This window comes from Perca flavescens, chromosome 8, assembly GCF_004354835.1.
Source record: "Perca flavescens isolate YP-PL-M2 chromosome 8, PFLA_1.0, whole genome shotgun sequence".
NCBI lineage: Eukaryota > Metazoa > Chordata > Actinopteri > Perciformes > Percidae > Perca > Perca flavescens.
In genome coordinates, this window is record NC_041338.1 from 24,296,745 (window position 1) to 24,317,830 (window position 21,086).

General features: G+C 39.4%; 1 long non-coding RNA gene across 1 annotated transcript in view; it reads left to right on the forward strand.

Annotated features, from left to right (window-relative positions):
• Positions 1 to 17,138, forward strand: part of LOC114560316 (uncharacterized) — an 85,742-nt gene extending 68,604 nt beyond the window's left edge. Inside the window, exon 4 of the long non-coding RNA XR_003693173.1 lies at positions 16,348 to 17,138. This is a non-coding gene — a long non-coding RNA (uncharacterized LOC114560316). The remainder of the gene's footprint in view (positions 1 to 16,347) is intronic.
• Positions 17,139 to 21,086: the final 3,948 nt, after the last annotated feature.

Genomic DNA, 21,086 nt, shown 5'->3' on the forward strand with positions numbered 1-21,086 from the left:
ATTTCATACATTCAGCACATCAGATGCATTTTTTAAAACACATTTTAGAGACACCCTGCCACACTGGATTCATGGCACATTTGGCTAACTGTCATGCAGCTGTCTCTTTGTTTTTGAATACACCTTTTGGGGGTTATGATCACATTGACTAACCAAAGACGTTGTTTTGTGTTTGCAGTTCCTGTTTAAATTAGTGCTGTCAGTTAAACGCATTATTAACGGCGTTAAATATTTTAACCGTTTGACAGCACTAGTTTAAATGCTCAGAAGTGTGAAAGGAACTGCATTCACAAACAATAAAGCCACTATCTCTGAAATCCATATACAACATAAATGGGACTTAAAACAGAACTGCATTTGTGTTTATCTGGACAAATACATCCTCAATTTTAAACAACCTTTCATTTAAACAAGGACTGCACTCTATTAAGCATTAATAATATAAGTGAGATACAGGCTGTGACAAATAGTCTCAAGATCCAATTCCCTATGGAGGCTTATCTGTAAAAATAACAGAGAAAGAAATACTTATTGTCACTGGTTTTCTTGCTCAGGCTCACTGAGCATTCTTATGTGTGGTGATTTACCCAGCAATTAATCCAAAAACTGTGGCTAAACTACCCTCTGTGAAATCCTCTCCATCCTATGACAAATAGAACAGAGGAATCTTAATTAGGAGGGAATGTGCTGCAGATGTATTAGAGTAGCGATGGGAAAACAGATGAGGCCATCACACCGCACAGCAGGGAGCTGAGGAGTCTGGTCCCCCATCGCTGTGTCCTATCCATAATGCCATGAGTGTGCCACATGCCTTTGCTGTCATCTGCACAGTGCCACTGGGGCCCCCAGGGGCCGCGGAGGTCCTTACTATCCAGTGATTGAGTTCAGCCTCTCACTGGTGAACTTTGGCTCATTCATTCATTTAGAAAACCTTTACCATCACTATGATCCTAAACATCTGCTGCTTATTATATAATAGAGAGCAACCACTACTGTTCAGAAATTGATAAAATATAGTTTCAGTCTCACCATTTTTCTTGGGATTTTTTGTAAAATACACAAGCTGTGATTTACTGGTAAAGGAAACATTTTTACAGTAAAGTTAACTGGATATTTAAAGTAAATGGATGTGAACTGGATGCAATAAATCATGCAACCATATCTGCGTAGCTTTGCCCTATGTCTTGGCCCTGAGACTGCTTCTTTTTAATTTATTTTTTAAGTTTCCATGTTGGTCATTGGCGTTCCCTTTTGAAAAATAGCCATACTTTGACTGTGTCTGTTCAGCTGGCTGCCTTCAATTTTATACCTGCAAAGTTTCAATCTAGGCCCTGCCTGCGTCCTTTAACATTCGGTGCCCGCGTCAACACCCTCCCCCACCCTTTTCTCCCTTTTCCAGGATTACTGGTAGAGACTGCACTTGTGCTGTTATTTTCAACCTTGGTGGACAGGGGCTTCGGTATGTATTCTGGAAATACTTCAAAGAAAAGCAAAAAGGCAGCAATTTTCTGCTTGAATATCCTTCTGACTAAGTCCATTGATCATCCTTGGGGTTCCTGAGAGAGAGGGAGTGAGATGGAGAGGCATGTTTTATCCTCTAATAACTCCTACCTTCACCCCTTCCTTCCTCTCTGTTGTTGTGTTGTTGTTGGTGGCACTTCTGCTCTATTCCTTGGAGAGCTGCTGAGATTGAAGTTATTTTATGCTTCGGCTCCCCGGGCCCCAATTTGAAAACTCTTGTGTGTCAGTTTTCACACACTCCTGTCATATGGCAAGGAGCACTGCAGAGTTTTGCCTTTTTACTTTTTTCTGTGAATTCATCTTGTGGGGCATTCAGCATTTTAGTGATAAATAGGTCAGGAAAAGATGGCTAGTTTGTCTGTTTGTTAAAAATTCATAAAATGTTTGTTTTGTCCTGCAATAAATCCCAACTTCATGAAGATTATAATGTTCAGTTTATGTCAAATAACAGGCGTACACATGTTGATTCAACTTCATGTTCATTTTGGAGGATGCAGTTTGTGATGCTGTTGAATTGTATTGTTATTCTGATGGTGTTTCTATTATTTTGTCCACCCCATTTATATAAATGAGTTTAAGCTAAATAACAAACATCTCTCTGTATAATGCAGTACAGTTCAAAAGCATCACAAACTACATCCTCCAAAATGACTATATGTTGAATCAACACTTCTATTAAAAACACTCCATTATAACCTTCATAAATATCTATTGTAGGACTGTGGTATTAGACTGCTGGCAACCGAGTGTATATGTCAGCCATATTTGAGCTCTATTGCAAACATTTTGATTTTGAGGTAAAAAAAAAGCATTCTAAAACCAAAGCATGGTTTGAAAACAACCTTCTAAAACTCCTAAGACTTTCTAAAAAACTAAACTAACTGAACTAAAACCTTTATTTCTCAGCCTCTGAAGCAGATAGAAACATAAAATGAAACTTATTTGAGATGTTAAACCTTTGGCTTTTATTGTAAAGTATTTCCTTTGCCCTAATGTTCATTAACATTTAAAAGAAAAAAACTGAAATAATTGAAAATGTCAGCAAGCATGTCACAACCTGGTCTGAATCCTCTAAGTCCTTGTCATTCATCCAAGTAACTGCTGTAGTCTGCATTGATGTCACTCCCCTTCACTCAGGTCATCAGCCCATGTCTAAAGCGCTACTTCAAAAAACTTTTGTGAGGGCTAAGAGCGCTGAAAAAACATTTCCCATAATACATCTCACCTTCCCCATTGTATTTCAGCAAATCATGATGCATTTCATTGGTTATGTGTCTTGAAAACGATGATATCACGTAAAACGTGCTCCCATCGCATCTGGCTTATCATGGAGAAGCACACAACGTTGCACTCCGTCTTAAAGGGATATACATGCATATGTTGCATCCTGTCTTGATTATTTAAAAATAATCTATAGTTTTATATCATTATAAATGTGGGGCCTAGACATGTTTCATGCTTGTTTTTTCTCTACTGCATATTGCCATAGGTTGGCTTGTATTTTGTCTTACCTGTAAGGTCTATTGGTCAAGGTGGGGAAGGATGTCTGGGTCACAAGTGAGCTCTGTCTGATTTTGGTGTACTGGCGCAGGCACCTTTCAGACACCTCTCTTCACCTGCCAACCTCCTCCATCTCTGGCAGACTCAATAAAGTGCAGCTAATTGGAAGGTGATGACAGACAAGCCAGGCCCAATTTATTGCAGTTTGAAGACAACCCATTCACTTTCCCCTCGGTGGCCCGGCTGAGTCCCAATGTTGGAGCATTGCTTTCACCCCCCTTAAGCATGCATTTGGCGTCTGATGTCTGGTTACGGGACATTGAAATAACCCATAAAGAAAAATGAATACCATGCATTCTTAAAAAAAACTGTTGGTAGATTAGCCTTGCGGCTTACATTGCCCTCTTTCAGTAATGCCAAAGGTATCTTGCCTTGTGCACGCAGGTTAATGCAAGTGTATATATAACAACACAATCCAGCCATGCCTGTCTGCGCTACTAAAAGATGTTTTGTCGTGCTAAAATAAAAATATTTTTGTGTTTTTTAAACGTCATGTTTGTCACTAGATGAAGGGATTTAGGTGTCAGCTCAGAGCATTAACTTGGAAAGCTATGAAATACATGAAATTGGGTATTATTGCATATCAAAACATGTATGGACCAATATCATGTATTCCATGTTATAAACTTTGTTTTCTACTGCTAGATTGCTGAAGCCCAAGCCTTGACACTTGTGATGTACTCTGCCAAGAACATTAAGTATCTGAAAGTGATAAAGCTTCAATTTGCTAGACCATTAGACTAATTACTGCAATAATTAAGTAACTACTTGATTAGAACTAATGGGTACCTAATTATCCAGGAAGAAAGGATCAGGTGGTAATTAATAGAGTCAAGCTGATGTCTTCTGACTTACCAATGCCGATTACCAAACATACAGGACTGAAACTGGTGATGACAAAATGAAAAAAAAAAAAATTGTTTACCTAACCCCCTGTAGCTAAAGCAAACAGTGTGTTAGTATTACATCACATGAGTGGATTGTTAATGATTTTTAGTAACAAGAACATTACACATCAATACATTATACAAGATGATTAGCCTGCATCTATTTTCTAATGCATCCCTGAGCAGGGGTTGATGTCAATAGTATTGATAATGCATACACATAAGGAAGTATTATTCTGTATTGTGTGTGTGTGTGTGTGTGTGTGTGTGTGTGTGTGTGTGTGTGTGTGTGTGTGCGTGCGTGCAAAGCGGGGACTGCATGCACGCAGCTGTTACTCTTAAACTTGATTCTAATCACATTTCACAATGAACATCTCTCACAGACAGAAAAAGATGAATAGAGACAAATCTAAAATTTATAGAATTCTACAATTTGCATAAAGTGCATTATCTAAACATGTAAGTGAAAAGTAGGGGTGTTGAAAAGGTCATTAAAATTTAAGTATATTGAATGCGGAATATTATTATATTTATCTATCAATCCATCAATCTGCTACTTACTTAATGTATAATTGTTATAAGACGGGCAGCAGTCAAGCCTAGCCTACATATAATATGCATGACTATGAATAAAAGTAAAAGTGAAAGGTAACACTTTTTGATGTATCGTTCTTTTTTATATTACTGTTTGAATAATATGTGCCTGGAGGGTGGGCTATAAATTAAAATGGAGAATTGAGGTATAAATGTTTAAGGGTCATCCTCATCTATTTCTATTATGTATTTAAACTGGAAAGAATCACTGTTATTTGGATTAAACAGACACTCCTACACTGCATTACTTCAAGCAGACAGATTGAAGGTTAAAGGTGCATTTAGCAATCTTTCATTTTCCTTAAACAACCTCACAAAGAATGCAAAAAAGTGTCATCCAAATGGAATCTTACTTGATTCTTTATTTAAAACTGAAACAATTTAGTTCATTAATCGATTAGTTGATACTGAAGGTATCACCTCGGACTCTGGGAAGTTGTGGCATTTCTTTCGTCTTCCATTTTTTTATATTTCATAGATTAAACAATTGATTGAAAATAAGTAATGTATTACTTATGACATTTAACCATATTTGATAATGCATTGTAACCTTTTAATTTTTGTGCAGGTTAATATATGAAGAAGCTCTAGTTTAGCTTGTTGGCAGTCTAGTTAGTGTCCCACAACCTATTGAGGAAAACTCCCTATCAAAAATGCTGCCATCCCAGCTGTGGCAATCGCATGGGGGAGCATGCGATTACAAATAAGAGGACTGTGAAGGAGAAGGTGTGGGGTTTCCAGTTGAAGGGTCCTGTGAGAGCCCCAATGAGGGGTTTTAACAAGATGAGCAGTGAGGCCAGAGTTACTATACCTAAGCTCTCTCCCTCTGCATATTCCTGTGAGAGGATGCTTTTTTATCTTAGGGAAGTATAAAAATAGCATACTTTGTGTGTGTTTCTGTCACGGTATGGCATTTGGAAGGTAGGGGGTCATATAAGTAGCAACAGTGGTGTCAATTAATCAAGGGTTTATAGGCCGTGCTCTACAAGACATCAAAGTGTACTGCTCTCAGCAGAGATTGCTGTTAGAAACGTGGGCAGACCCGGCAGGCTTGTATGTTCATTACTCTATTTAAGTGTCAAACAGCCGGAAACTTTATATTCATTATTTACACACTACAAATACACAATAAGTTGACAGAGAAGCATTGTCTTTGAGTATGTGAGATCGTATCCTATCAGACTACTAGCGAAATAACACTTTATAACTCAGTCAGTATCCACTCCTTTCCCTGTGCTCTAACACTGCACCCAATTGATATGCAGTCTAATCGTCTGCTAGGAGCTGATGTGATGTAAATGAAAGTAATTAGGGAAATGTCAAACATAATTAATAAAACAGGTTTAAGTTGTGAAAACACTTGTCAGCGGAATGAATGAAGATTTCGCCTCTTGTCTCCATCACGCTGCCCTCCCTTTTTGCCACTGTTCAATTAGGTCACAGATTGCTCCTAAGTTACCGCTCCTCTCGCACTTTCACTTCTCCCCTCTATCTCTTGATCTCACAGCCTTTCCAATTCTATGCATAGAGACCTGAGAGAAAGGAGGGGGAGCCCCCATCCTGTGGAAGGGAAATAAATTTGCCTGTCCATCCACCGCCTGGATGAAATTAATTGCAGACTCCTCATGCTGTCTGGGTACAACTGGGGCATTAACATAAGCAATTTGCGTCTAACTTCTTCTGCCGGCTGTTTAATAGAGCATCGGACCTGGCCGATAAGGCTTAAGGTCCCTGACGCATTAGCATTTTCATAATATCAAAATATTATAACACCATGATTTGCTAAAGCCCATTCATTATTGATAAGAACAAAAGGTTTTATAAATTACAAAAGGGGAGCATGACCTATAATTACGGCAAGCAAATTAGGGTGTGCAGTAAAGTCAGTTACATTTTGAAGGAAAATAATGATGCTGGAGACCTTTCTCCTTCCCTCAGGATTGAAAAAATAATAGATTCCTTCACAGCCTCACACGGGGTTGAGGAGCATGCTCGCAGGTTCATGAGGGACAATGTCTGCACAAGAACGAGAGCAAGTGTCCCTGGCCCATACACAATCGCTGCATGCATAAAACAGGCCATTAGGCCAGTTAGTTTTAGTTAATGAACATACTCAATCCAAGAGAGATATTTATGCAAATAAACAAATTATAATTCCCACAGTTTACTGAACAGTACTGTCAAATAACAGGCGTACACAGCAACCAAAAACAGTGATTTTGAATTTTGTATTTCAGGACCTGATTTGGTCTGGCAGTAATTGTGACGCAATGCAATGATAAAGCTTCCGCTGTTAGTTGTGGTTGGAGACCGACAGAAATATAGCTCTGTAAAAGATAATTGTTTTAATAATGACCATGTCCCTTTTAAATCATACAGTGATAATTAATCTCACCTTATTTACTGAAGGTGAGAAAGATATCAGATTAATTTTAGTTTCTGCTCACTGTTATTGTATGGGGACAGTTGTGAGGGCACTGTAACATGACTGAGAGTGAAGTTGGATATTTTGTGGATGTGTATTAATGTAGTGTAGTAATCGATATTTCTAAAAAATAAAAATAAAAAAATCGTCTACAAATGGTACAAATTTTGTCCCTCTAGTTTACTTGAATGTTTAAAATATCAAAAGATGCTGTCTCACAAACAGCTGACTGATGTAATATATATATATATATATATATATATATATATATATATTTTTTTATTTTTTTTTTTTTTTTAAACAAGCATGTGTGCACCCTTAAGCAGTTGTTGGTGCTCACATGGATCAGCACAAAACACTAGCATGCTGTGTCACCAAAGCACATTAAATAAAATGTGTGTCATATTTTCAGATGCCAGTTGATGCTTCAGGGTAGAGGAGATAATTGAGCAAGTTCTCTGGAGAACTCCATCATTATCCACTGTTTGATACTGCAGTGTGTTTGCCCCAGATGATAGGAACGAGAATTCACCAAGACATTTTGTTTAACAACAAAACCCAGTTCATCTGGCCTTTGCTTTTCTGCAAAGCTACACAATTAAGTTCTTTAAAGCGCCCATATTATGCTCATTTTCAGGTTCATAACTGTATTTTAAGGTTGTACCAGAATAGGTTTACATGGTTTAATTTTCAAAAAACACCATATTTTTGTTGTACTGCACAGCTCTCTCTCACTGCTGCAGATCCTCTTTTCACCTGGTTTCTGTTTTAGCTACAGAGTGGGAGCTCTTTTCATCTTCTTCTTCTGTACTATCTTTGATTGCACTCGCACATGCGCAGTAGCTCAGATGTAGAGCATGTCAGCTAGCTAACTCTAAAGACAGTAGAAGAAAGCCTGTTTCTCCAACTTTGGTCAGTTACAAGGCAGGATTAGCTGGGAGACTTCTAAATGAGGGCGCACATGTAAGTAGTTCTTTTGTAGATTATGGTAAACTTGTGTGTGTTGTAGCAGTGCTTTGCTATTGAGAACGACGTAGCATGCTAGCGTTAGCATGCTAACGCTAACTCTACGAGCTAACGGTCGTGGTTAGCCAGCTCATTTCGGACTGTGATGCGATTTTGAACAGCTCACCAGGAGACTGAAGGCAGGACACATTCAGAAACCGTATCTCACTCAAAACAGCATGGATGGATTTTTTTCAAAGTTTGTATGTGTGTGCAAGCACCAGAGACACAACATAACACCCCAAATCCCAGAAAAAGTGTTATTTTCATAATATGGGCACTTTAAGGTGCCTCCTAGATCTTTTTTTTTCATTGTGGTGTTAACAACTTTTCACATCATGATAACTCTGAAAAGAAATGTTTAAAACCCTAAATTTAACTTTTCATGGCAAACAAGAATATTTCCCTCATACATCTGTGTGTTTCTTTCATTTACTTATATTAACATAATTCATTTCACAGTTCAACCTGCCTCCTCATTTTTTCCACAGGTACTGCTCTCTGTAATTCCCATTTGATAATAAAACCATTTATAAGTTTCACCATGTAAACAGAGCCATCTGGAAACGCAACGAAACTAAGAACACAAACACAGTGTGTGTCTAATACCTGTGACACACACAGTTCGCTACTTAGTTTTAGATGGTATTGTGACTGGCAGATTAGGTTGGTGTGCCAAACTCGTGAAGTTTGCAAACAGCTGCTTATTTACACGTCCACAAGACCAGAGGCCTGTACTCTGAATCAAGATCAACATGCCCTGGATTTCTTTCAGTTACCTGGCATAACCTAACAACCGCGGTCCCGCATAAGCTGTGTCACGACGCTGGTTCACAACTATTTCAATCAACCCAGGTTTTCCCAATCCAGCGCCGTTAACATAAAAGAGGCGGTGTTTGCACAGCGTGACCAATCGCAAACATCTACCAGAGCTGCCTATTTTACATTAGAAGAGCAAACTATAATTATACATAAATATGAAGAATACAGACATGGTTTTACATGCAAAACGCAATACAGTTGTTGCTTCCTAAATTAGGAAGGAAAGCTGAAAGAAAAAAAAAAAGCTGAAAATGCGTAATCACAACGCTTATCAATATCACTTCCCCATCAGTCAGGCACAAGATCTGACCATAATTACACTTGTGCTTTCCATAAACTGTGGTTGCTTTAGCCTATTATTTCAGTTGCAACCCTGGCAGTGGTAAGCGATTGTGAGAGCCAATAAAAAATATTAAAACATAATTCAAACCGATGTGCGCATGTGCAACACACGGCTTAAAGCTACATTGTGTAAGAATTACTCCCATCTAGTGTTGAGATCATATATCGCAATCAACTCTCTCTCGCCATGCAGTATTGCAACTACGGTAGCCTTCACGCTTCAAAAAGCGAAGGTGTACAAAAGGCCGTCTATCGGCCGTCATTGTTGGAGTTCACGCGTTCTCTTAATACATCCACAAGTTCATGTCGGAGAGTGGCGCGGACACCACGAGTGGGCACGCGCGCCACCCAACGGAAAGGAGAGAGAAAGAAAAGGTGACTGCAGCGGTCCGGAGGATAATTAACTAGTTGGGATTTGGTGTGTGCCTCCAAAGCAGCTCCAATGTTCACTCTTTTTCCAGTCTCTTGCTCTTTTCAATATCAGTTTTCTTTTTCTGGGCGAAGAAGAAGACTCCTGTTGCTGAAATTTGGATTTTGAATACGTGTGGTCCTCCATGTTTCCTTCTTCAAACTTGCTGCGGCCCGGAAGCGACAATATTCATTACCAGTAGCTGTGAGTCGAAAACGCGAAAGGCGGAGAAGTATAGCCCGTATGTCCCTTACCGGCTAACGTATCACTCTCTAAATGTTTTAACTTTTATGAGCGCACCTCTCTATCTCCACGCACCGAGCTCCACGAGAACAGTCTTCTAAGAACGGTGACACCGTTATCAATCCGAGTATTGATTGGTCAGTAGGCGGTGCTTTTACACCGGTTGATCTCTAATCTCCAACATAACCTGCTCCAGAGCAGGTTAGGTGTTCAGCATAAGTTACCATGGCAATTTAACCTGGTAACCAGTGATCCACCGTTGTGATACACTAAACCCTGGGTTGAACTTGAAGTTACCTCGTTAACTCCAAATCTTGCTTCGTAGTACGTAGTACTCTGGGGCCCGTTCCAGAAAGCAGGTTTAGTGAAAACTCTGAGATTGTTAACCCTGAGATGAGGGAAACTCTGGGTTTTCTGTTTCAGAACTGGAGGTTAATCAAACCTGAGAGAGAGAGGGGTGACTCCAGCCCGTTTCAGAAAGAGAGGGAACTTAACCTCAGAGTCAGTTACTATGGTAACTGAGCCTGTGAACCTAACCTGGTTGCGAGCAGGTTTTATTGAGTAAACCTCGAGTTTCTCTGTCTCCTCCCTCTGACACAGCGCTCTTTCATTACCTCATTCATTCATTCATTCAGTCAGTATCAGTCAGTAACTGTTTGTTATCTGTATGAATACAAAAAACAGGGTTGGTTTATTAACCGTGTTAGGCAGACTATAAAACGTTTTTTTTCCCCTCAAAACATGGCATTTCCTTTTGTCGACGATCCCGTTGATGAAGAAGCTGTATTACTTCACAGGGAGTTAAACATACTTCGGGAGATGATATCGAGGCCCTGACTATAGACACGTTTTCATTTCCAGATACTAGTCTACCTATTTGAGCAGTATTGTTTTTCTTCCCAGTCTATCAGTTATGTAGCCTACATAACCTCATCCGTCCTCATATCACTAACATCACCCATCGTGGACATGCTCTTACATCCCAGCCGATTCTTTGTGACGTATTACATTTTTTTGCAAACGGCAGTTTTCTTTACATGGTGATGCGGAGCATATTAGTAAGGCCACTGTATAGCAAAGCGCCGTCAGAAGAATGTGACTTGCTCTGAAACGTGTTTTAAACGTTTTTGTAGTGTTCCCTGGACACAAACCAGTAAGAGCCATTAAAAAGGAGTTCCACAGCATTGCAGGTGAATGATGTTAACCCTTTGAAATAAAAGATTATGAATTATATTCTGTTAATGATGGTGCTGCAGCCTCAGAATGGGAGTAGTAGGCCTAGTACTTTTTCTCCCACAGGATTGGACCTAAATGAAATAGATTATAGCTCCAATATCATTTCACCAGTAATATGATACTTATGATTAAATATGATATTAATACACTATATTCAAACTTACGCATTTACTCTAGCAGCAATTTTCTCCCGTGCAAATGATCTCTCGTGCAGCAGCCGCTGTGTTGCTTTTTTAACGAAATATATGTTCAACCTCACTGTATGTGCGCATGAGTATTTCCGCCGACCAGTTTGTTTGTGGATGTTACCATGGTGAATCGTAGTATCGTGGCTCCATTCATGCTGCCTTTTTATAGTGGTGGTGCATGCGCTTAACTCTGAGTGAACCAACTCTGAGTTGATTGAACCAACTCCAATCAGCTGTTCTGGAACCAAAAACTCAGAGTTTCACATCTCCGGGTAAATCAACTCAGAGATCAGGGTGAGACTTAGAGTTTGTTAAACCTCCTTCCTGAAACGGGCCCCTGGAGCAGCATGAGCATTTATTTGAAGTTGTGTTTCTGTCTTGGATTGTATGCAAAGATGGATGGCTTGACAGCTCCACCAAAAGTGAAGCCAAAACATCTCCACCGCCCGATCCCTAATTTTGCAGACTCTGTCTCCAAAATTACAAGATGGCAGAGCCCGTAACCTGTTTTTTTTGGCTTCATTTTTGTACAGTGGGAGGAAGTGAGGACGCGTCCCTCTTTACCGTATATATGGTTATATATTCATTCTCGTTTCAGCTCTGTTTTTGGTCTACACTAACTCTTGATGGAAATATCTGGCTGCTACATGCTCCACCGTGTTCACCAGCTAATTGCTATGCTATGCTTTGTTTGCTACTAGCTTATTGGTGCTGGGCAGGTAGCGTACAGTGGGTTTTATCAGAACTGTTCCCAGAAAACAGCTCACTGCTGCTGCTGGAACAGATGCTGATGACAATATAATAATAATAATAATAATAATAATAATAATAATAATAATAATAATGTTGATAGAAATCCAATTTCTTTACTTTACTCTTTTAGTAATTTTGCTATCTGCTCATTCATTACCCTGTTGTGTATGTGGTCGTGGCAGTGGAGCAACTCAAAACTGTATTGGGGTTGGATGTGCGCAATATCCATAATTTAACCATTTTGTTGCCACATCAACGACTGATATGCCCTATATTAGTAGCTAATGGTCTTAAACATTTGTCTTTAGCTATCAGTGTGTAGCTAGGTATTTAGAGTAGCTACATAGTAATATAACCAGTGGGAATTATAATAATTTATCTCACCCATCCTTGTAAAGTGGACTTAGAGTTTGATTGCATCCTATTGGGCCCGTCTAATCACTGCCACACTGTGTCCCAGAGTGCTCCAGGCTCCTTATCATTCATTAACCTCTAACTGTGATGTCGCTCTGTCCTCGTCATTCAGTCATATAGCATTTCAAGTCATAGATATATTTTGCAGAAGAAACGGTGACCATGCAGGGAGAATATATTGTGAATTCAGGGCTTTGTTAAAGGTGACTCCACTCTCTCTCCTTGTCCCCTCTCAATTTCTCTCCATCTAATCTCCCTCTGTCTTTAACAATAGGAATTAATTAGCCTGCTTATTTTTCTCTGGTTGGAGAGAGGCTCCCCATCTGGATGGAAGACAGTCCTCTGTGTGCCTGATTAATGGCGTGGAGAGACAGTTGCCAGTTCTGAAGCCTTGCTGTCTGGCCCAGGTCAGAACTTCCAGAAGGCAACCTAATGTTAGTCAAAGAGAGAGAGAAAGAGAGACAGAGAGAGAGAGACAGAGAGAGAGAAAAAAGCCTTAGAGATTAGTGTGCTCTTTAATAATGAGCAGGATCTACCAAAGTTATTTTTAGTTCTAACAATAAAACGTTACCAATACAGTCATTAATAGATATATTTAGAGAGAGGGATATGGAAGCCTGAAAGAGAATAAGGAAATTTGCATTGTTTTTTTTTTAATGGAAATAACTTGAAATATTCTAAAGCAGTACTGTATTGTTGTGTCAGTTTATGTCAACATAAATATACATAGTTCATACAGATTATACAAAATCTATTCTAAATTTATTTACTACATGTCATAAATGACCATAGGTTTTATATCTTAAAATGGTGCTTTAAAATAACAATGATGCTTTAAGTAAGCAACCTCATTAAAAAAGGGAAAAAACAATAACAAACTTATTTTATTATTTTACACAACACACTCTTTAATAACCAGGCTACAATTTTGAGGAGTAGACTAATAAACTTACTTATAAAATTACTTTACTTGTAATAAATACGTCAGTACTCTAAACGCTGCTTTTGATTTTAGCCAGCTAGTTGCCTGGACCAGAGAAAGGAAGGGCAAAGCATCTCTATGCCACTGGAGCTTTGACTCATTTGTCACTAATGTGTCAAAGAGAAGATGACATTTACAGCCTGGTGAAGTGAGGGGCTCCCAGCCCCTCAGGCACCCCTGAAGTAATAAGTGTTTACCTTTAAGAAAGAGGTCTGTGGGTTCAGGCTTTTTTCTTTAGAAGTGAGAAGGTTTCTTTGCACACTGGGTTCTCAGTTTTTCCGTCTTTCACTTAAATTGTCAAACAGAACAATTTTGGAGGCTGCATTTCTGCTACTATTATTTGAAATTTACACAATTCTATTTCATTCTACATTGCAATAAGATAGTGATTAATGTACTTAAATGGCAGTATCTTAATGTGACTGAAGTCCATTATTGACCTGTTATTGTGGCATGATTTGATCATTGACTTTTTATCCACCCAATGTTTACTAGGGCTGTTGCAACAAATACCGAAATTTGAATATAATTTGAATAGTAAAAAAAGCAATACTATTCGAATGCAGAAATTACTATTCAAATGTTACTGAAACGTTAGCTAATCTCCCTCTTCTTGCCTTGGCCTACCCACATGTGTCACTCATGTCACGTCTTATGAACAATAACTTAGCAGGAGTGAGAAACACAAGGCATTGTGAGGTCTAAGCTAACGTTACATACCGTACGTTAGTACAACATTACAGAGCTAACGTTGCATACCGAGTTTACTTAGTACAAGGGGGAGTGACAGGCTGCGGCTGGAAATTGTAACGAAGGACGGGAAATAGTTTTAACATGACTTTAAAATCGACATCCACCGAGCCAAAGTGCTTACGTTAACATTAGTTAGCTCGTTCTTGTTTTCTAACTGCGTCGCGAGGTATAGTAACGTTAGCATAGTTGGTTCATGTAGAAAGCTAAAGTTAATGTTAGCTGCCCTACAGCTGTCAGCGTTAGCTTTGACTTCATATATTACCTTCAAACAGCTGTATTCTCAGTAACGTGACAATCTGCAAGAAGCAGGTTGCTTTTAAATCATTAAAATAGTAGTGACAGCACCGTTTGGCTTGGTTATTACTGCAGTTAGCATCGTTTGTTACTTACCTAGTTTATGACAAATCGTTTCGGCTGTACTTTATAACATGATGTCATTGTGCTAACTGAGCACCGTTAGCCTTTACAACAATGCCGCTTCACTACACTTGTTAGATAATGTTTCATTACAGTTCTCTGTTGATTTGTGTTTGTCGCTGTGTGCTTGTTGTGGAAAATGAATGTAAACAAAGTTGCGTGCAGGTCCCCTCAAGTGTAGTAGTGTAGTACATATTATATATTATTTAACAGGCTGCAATTGAGCATTCAATATTCGAATATTATTCGAATATAAAAAAAAAAATCAAATGGAATTCGAATGGTATTATTGAGGAAGATTGACAGCTCTAATGTTTACAGCTATACAACTTATAAGAGTTTGTCAGATATTATGTTAAAGAATAGAAGAATAATAGGCGAGTGTTAGGAGACTAAGGCTGGGGTAATCGTGTTGTCTGTGACCTATATGTCGGTACACTAGCATGTCAAACTAGCAGGTCTGTGACCTGCTAGTTTAGGTGTTTTGGGGCATTTTTTGTAAAAAACAACAAAGCATTGAAGTAGGGCTGGGCTATATGGCCTTCTATCCTATATTATTATATATATTATTATATTCTATATATACTGTAGGTAATTTAATCTTGATAATGATGTATATCATGATATAGCATTTTCTTCTGGTAATTCAATAAATAAATAATTGATATAAAATAACCACATGGCAAAAGCCCTTTTTTCTATATTCCATACTTCATGTTAGCAAAACAGCACCTCTATGGTTCACTCCAACTTCGCTCCCACGTGTCAGCATCATAACGTAAAGTGTCCAAATGATGTAAATAATGCTGTAAGGCAGTTCGGCCGCTGATTTTTCATCATTGCAATAGAAACCATACAGAAATATATGTATGAGAAAGATTTCTATATTGTTTTGACGATGTATATTGTCATATCGCCCAGCCCTAATATTTAGATATTAATATCCAACTTTGTTTTTTCAAAAAGCCCATTTCCCGGGAGTTTTGAATTAAACAAAAATGACGAAAGGTAGTAACATATGACCCACTTAGTATTGCAAAATTACAGCAACTTGTAGTTTAATCAAATACAAATATGTAAATAATACATGAATATATTTCCAAAAAATATGTACGTTGGCTGAGAAATGCATGACTATATAAGTTATTACCCTGGTCCAGTAGCGAACCATGGGGTCTGGCACTGGGCCTTCAACGTCGTAAAGTCATAATGTTTTGGGGTATTTTTTAAAGATGTGAACAGCTGTAACACGCTGCACAACAAGCATGGTTAAAATAAAATCAGGGAGCTTACCTTATTTGGCTTATATTTAATCTGCTGATACGCTGGGCCTTCTCTGAAGTCCTAAGGGTTCCCCTCTGCCGTGGTCTAAAACACTCAGCCCAAACACTAATTTATAAAACAACTAGATCACTATGCACAACAGTGACCTGAACATAGTTGTTGTTCAAGGGAATTTAAATCACACTCATGGTCTTGTAAACTCAATTTTCACTGTTTTGTCTTTATAATATTAATCAAGAACAAAACTAATGCCCTTGAGTATTGTTTCCACAAACGACCAAAAACATGTACTGTAAGAGAAGTTATTTTTTCAGTGTGTTGCCAACATCTTATCATGTGATAATTACTGTTGTAAAAGCCTTAGCTGTGTATACTTGGTTTAAGGATCTTAATAGAATTCTGATACATTGCGTATGTGAAGGGGATAACCGGTAGAGTGTGTCTACATTGACATACGATGATAAAATGTGGACTTGTCTCCAATGTTTATATCCCCAACTGTCTGTATACAGGCAACAGCACACCAGCTTTTACAACCCTCGCTTACTAAATCAATGGAAAGCTGCAAAAATGTGAAAAGAAGATGAAGAGAAAACCAATGTCTAGGCCTTGAGGGCCAAGATGCGCAACATCACACCAGACTCTTATCTGTGGACGTGTCTTTCCCCTGAGAAGATTCTGCACTCCAGCAAACAGCGGGATTCAAAGGTATATCAGGTGCATGACCTTAGGGTTAGTGTAATCTACAGCCGAGCATCCGCTGAAAAAGTCAGACACAGAACTAGACATCATGTGGCCAGCATACAATTATACACACACATGCACACACCCAACTTACTTCTCTTTCTGTTACACTCTCATAAACACAAGGTTGTACTTTCTGTTGTTTCTGTGGATGGATTTATGATTGGATATTATCTATGCATATCTTGTTTTTCTGTGCTTTATATTAGCATTAAAGACATTTTCCTACCTTCTGCAGTACCGAATAATTACCTGTTATGAGTCAATTTTATATTGAATTTGAGTTCATACTGATTGACTTTGCATTATACCAAAGCGTAATGCGTAATATGCTGTATCTTTGAAAAAATAGATCTATTATCATTCAATTTTCCCCTCATTAACCTTTGGTTCATTGCTTAATGTGTCACAGGCCAAAGGCCATTGTAATCTCTCTCAATGGACACGCTGTTCTTGATCAATATGCTTCTTGCTCACCAACTTGCATTGTTTTATTTTCCTGCTCGTGTTCCAAAGTAAGGTGTGAAAGGATCATTCCAAGTCTCAAAGGAGAGGCTTCTTTCAATATCCTCAAAGTAGCGGATCCCACCCACTCAATTGTTCTCTACATAATCATATTAAAAGATTCAGGAAGAGTTGTTTTTTATTGTTGTTGTGTTTTTCCTCTGCTGAACAATGCCCTTCCGCCACAGGGTCCCATAACAGCCTACCAGTCTGTGCTTAGTGCACCTCCACCCCTCATCCCACCCTTGCTATCTCGTTTTCCTCATCTGGCCCAGGCCCACTTCCACATCTACATCCCATTGTCTGAGTGAAGGCAGCACGCGCAGGGCTGGGGCCAGTCCAAACATACTCATCTCTTTCTCTGGATGACTGCCAGTATTCTTTGAAGAACATAAACTTTGTTACTTTCCAAATCAATTTAGCAGTTGTGTTTTAATAATGGAACAAAAAATTGCAGTCTCTCTTTCTTGTCAACAAAGGGTGTATGTATTTATTTGCATAGCTTTTTGTATGTGTTGTGTTGTACGTTGGTATTCATGCATGCACGTGTGTCGGAGAAACCAAATCCCAATCCATCATGCAATCCCCAAGGTGGGCCAGCCAGTGTGTGTTTGTCACTGTCCCCTGTCAGGAAAGAGGGTTGGAGCGTGTTCTCCGGACGAACCCCCTTTGGCTGAGGAAGTGCTCCTCTATATTGGCCTCTTTGTGGCTCGCTAATCGAGCTTTCCTGTCAGCAGGCTGCACAGTCCCAGTGCAGGGTGCACTACGTGATACAGACCCACTCCGGTGCTCCAAGGGAAGTTCTGGGATCAGCAGATAACAGCACAGCTCCCTCATCTAACACGCAGAATAGTGTTGCCTTTCTCGCTCTCTTCTCTCTTTTTGCCCTTGCGTGAATAAGGAAAACACAGATTTTAACCATTTAAAAAATTCCATTATTCAGAGCTCCTGACTGCCAAATTGTCTCCTTCGGAAAACCCCATAGTTTCCTTTTAAACCTTTAAAGTGTGTAACAACACTATATTCCAAAATGTGGATGATCAAATATAATCGTTTGTTGCTAAGCCAAATACAGGTTGTAGTCAGAAAATACTCTACGTTAAACATGTACATTGCTATACCTTCTGCATTACACTGTCTGTTCTGGATTGCCAGTTTTCTGATTAAAACTACGCTATTATCACTCCCACATGCATTTTAAACTCCACAGTGGGCCATCATGCAAACTGTAGCACTCTTTTAAAATGTAAGCAGATTTTAGTGCTATCTGAGCAGAGTGGTCACGAAGGACCCATGTTCCCATATTCAAAACCAATTATAAAATAATAATCTGTAGGTGTCACTTCTATTTAAATTTTCCTCTTATTCAAGCATTCACAGATATGTCAGGGGGATTTTTCAAGGACACGGATGTAGCCGATATCTTAGTGGTGACATTACTGAAATTTCTGATTGTCTCACGTGTCCTTGGCAGTCTACCTTTATTTATGTGGTATATATTGTTCACATGTTCCACAGTTTAGTGTGCTAGGACAACTGATCTAAACTTTTTACAGTACAATAATGTCTGGGGCTGTATGCAAGTATATTTAGTTGTCCATTCTCATTTTAAGTTCTTTCAACTCCTCCGTTGTGGTCAGTTACAATTTGACAGATGTTTTAGTATGGAATGCATTAAGTTGACCAGACATTTCTTGGTTACTTTCAGCAGTTTTTGGCACTTCCATCACGTACCACTAATAGCTTTGTGGAGTTGTGGTCACAGTTTTCTGCTACCTTATTAGAGGATAACCTCTTGGTTAAGGGTACCTGCGAGGACGGTGGGGGCTCTGACATGAGTGTCACACTCGTCCCTGCCAAATAAAAGATGTACAGATCTGTGTGACTACTACTCAAGTTTTTATTTTGATTTTAAAGTCAGAGCATATTTTCAGTAAACTCGTATGTACTGAAAAATAGCAACCAATGTTTTACTTTACTGTATGTACTGTATGTTGCTAAGAAAGCTGGAACTGTTTATGAATTGGAGTTGATTCTTGACTTTGAAACCTACATGTTGTGTTAGCCCAAAAGACAGATATGTCAGAATGCAGTTTGTAAGAATAACAATTGGTACTTCTATAGTAAAAAAGAATGCTTTTTTTATAAGATCGATGGGTTGGGGGGGGATTATTTATTTACATTGAAATGCAACATTTTAAAATCATATATGTTTTCAGTGTTTCATTCTGTGGTGGAAATCACATAACCAAATAATAGTTTTCCCTGATAAATTTTGCATTTATTGTGTATATGATATTGATTCTATCCCCCTCATTTATGATCCTAGTGTCCTGAGGAGCTCCTCCTGAGCCTCTCAATGCTGGTCTGGTGTATCCAGTACCTTCTTGCTGACCTCAACAGGGGAAAAAAGGCTGTTACCCAGGTGGTTTGGATCTTCAATGATTCTCCTAGCCTTTTTCTTGTAGCGCCTGGTGTAAATATCCTTTAGGCAGGGTAGGGCATCGCCTATCGTATGTTCAGCCCAACAAATCACTCTTTGCAGAGCCTTGGGGTCTTGTTCTGTACTGTTTCCATACCAGTCAGTGAGGTTCCCCATAACTCAATGAGGCAGGAGTAGAAAATCCTCAGTATTTGAGGAGATAACCTGCAATTCCTCAGGCATCTGAGGTGGAACAGTCTCTGCCTTGCCTTTCTCACCACTAGGTCAGTAGGCAGCGCCCAGGCCAGGCCCTCGGTGATGTGGGCATCACCGTACTTGAAGCTTTCCACCCTCTCCACCGAGGACCGTTGATATTAAGAGCTGTGGCGTTGGCAAACTTGCGCCTGCCTTTAGATGTAAAGGCCAATGATTACGATTGTCTTCTGTTCACTGCTGGGCAACATACTGTATATCTCCAAAGTATGAGATGCATGTCCCAATATTTGAAAAACAGGAATATCAAATGCGGATCTCAAGCCGGTGAATTATTATGGCTTTTACTGGTGACATTTTCCAGCGGCATATGGCAGCAAGCTCATGGGAGAGCACAGGTTTTTGATGAATACTTTGAGTCAGAGGGACCAAAGGACTGTGCTCGGCATATGTTGCCTTCTGTCTTTGCCTTCTGAAATGATAATGTGGCCTCACTTAAACAAGATTCTGAAGCTACTAAGCTGCCATTTTTAGCCACAAGAAAAGTCATAGGACAAACATGGAGGAACAGACTATGTGTGTGTATGAAGACGTATGTTTGCATGTTTCTGTGCGTGTTTGATGTCTGTCAGTTCACTGTGTCTTCTTGTTAACTGTCAGCTTCTCATAACTGTTGAAAACAGTGAGAGTAAAGTTCTTTGCTCTCATTTCACTTGTGTAGATGTATATTATGTCGTTTGACATACTCTAAGTACCGATGTTTCGAAAATATAAATACATCTCAGTGCTTACCACACATAGGTTCTCCTTGGGCACCCTGCCCAGGTAGATTAAGACCCGCCCAGGTAGATAAATTCCGAATTACATTTTTTTTCTCCAATCAACAATGTCATTTTATAGTGCACACAGACCAGCGGCCTCCAGCACCCCCCCCTCCCCCCCCCCCCCCCCCCACCCCACCCCACCACCCTTATACTCTCTCTCTCTTTCTTTTTTTCTTTCTTTCTTTCTCTCTCTCTCTCTCTCTCTCTCTCTCTCTCTCTCTCTCTCTCTCTCGTGAAGTCGTCGTGCCTGCATGGCACAGCGTAACGATTCACTTCAGACTCTGGGGCTGGTAGTAGCACGCTGCTTGTTGTGATGTGGTTTGCCAGATTAACTGTACTGATAAACCGTAGAAACGCCGCGGCCCCACAGCTGTGAAAGCCCTGAACGTCATTTATCAGAGTCTGGTTGTTTACCCGGGTTGTCTGCTCGACCTGATCTTTATAATGGAGTTAACTGGAGATAACCGCTAACCGGAGCTAATCGTTGCTACTGAGCCTTTAGTTCCAATTCTCTCCGTCTTCATTCTCTCCGTACCCATTAACT